A 738-nucleotide genomic window follows, 5' to 3' on the forward strand; every position below is an offset into this window, starting at 1 on the left:
GGCCCGCGTTTTATTGTACGAGGAAATAACGAGGAATTACAAAGGCCCGCGTTTTATATACAAGGTATTAACGACGATTTTAATATCGTTGCAAATTCCTCGTAAGGTTACGACGAAATAGCGAGCAATTACAAAGGCCCGCGTTTTATTGTACGAGGAAATAGCGAAAAATTACAAAGGCCCGCGTTTTTATATACGAGGTATTAACGAGCTGCGCTTTCCTATAAATATACCCACAACTCTCATTCTCAAACCACACACAAACTCCCAAATCACACCCTATCTCAAATCACACTCCTCAGCAAAATCCTATTCAAATTATAAATATCTGGAAAAAAAAGGAAGAGAAGAAGATATTAGAATTCATGTGGGCGAGACTTACACCGATTTCGTCCTACGTGGAATTAACGAGGCCCGTGTTCTTTATTTATTTTACGAGGTGTTTACAACGATTTCGTCCTACGTGGGTTTAACGGGGGTCGCTTTCTTTATTTTTTATTTCATCATTATTTCCTCGTCTTCTTACGAGTCCTTTACGACGATTCTCTCTTTCGTGGAATTAACGAGGCCTGCGTCGTAAGTTCGACGTCGCTTTACGAGAAATTAACGAGTGTTATGTTTAAATCCCTAAAATCTGAAACCCTAAACCCCAAACCCCATAATCCTTATTTTCTACTTAATTTATTCCAAACCCCATCTTTATTTCCATTTCAAACCACAATTCCCACATTTGCTTAT

Source organism: Brassica oleracea, chromosome C2 (genome assembly GCF_000695525.1).
Source record: "Brassica oleracea var. oleracea cultivar TO1000 chromosome C2, BOL, whole genome shotgun sequence".
Lineage (NCBI taxonomy): Eukaryota > Viridiplantae > Streptophyta > Magnoliopsida > Brassicales > Brassicaceae > Brassica > Brassica oleracea.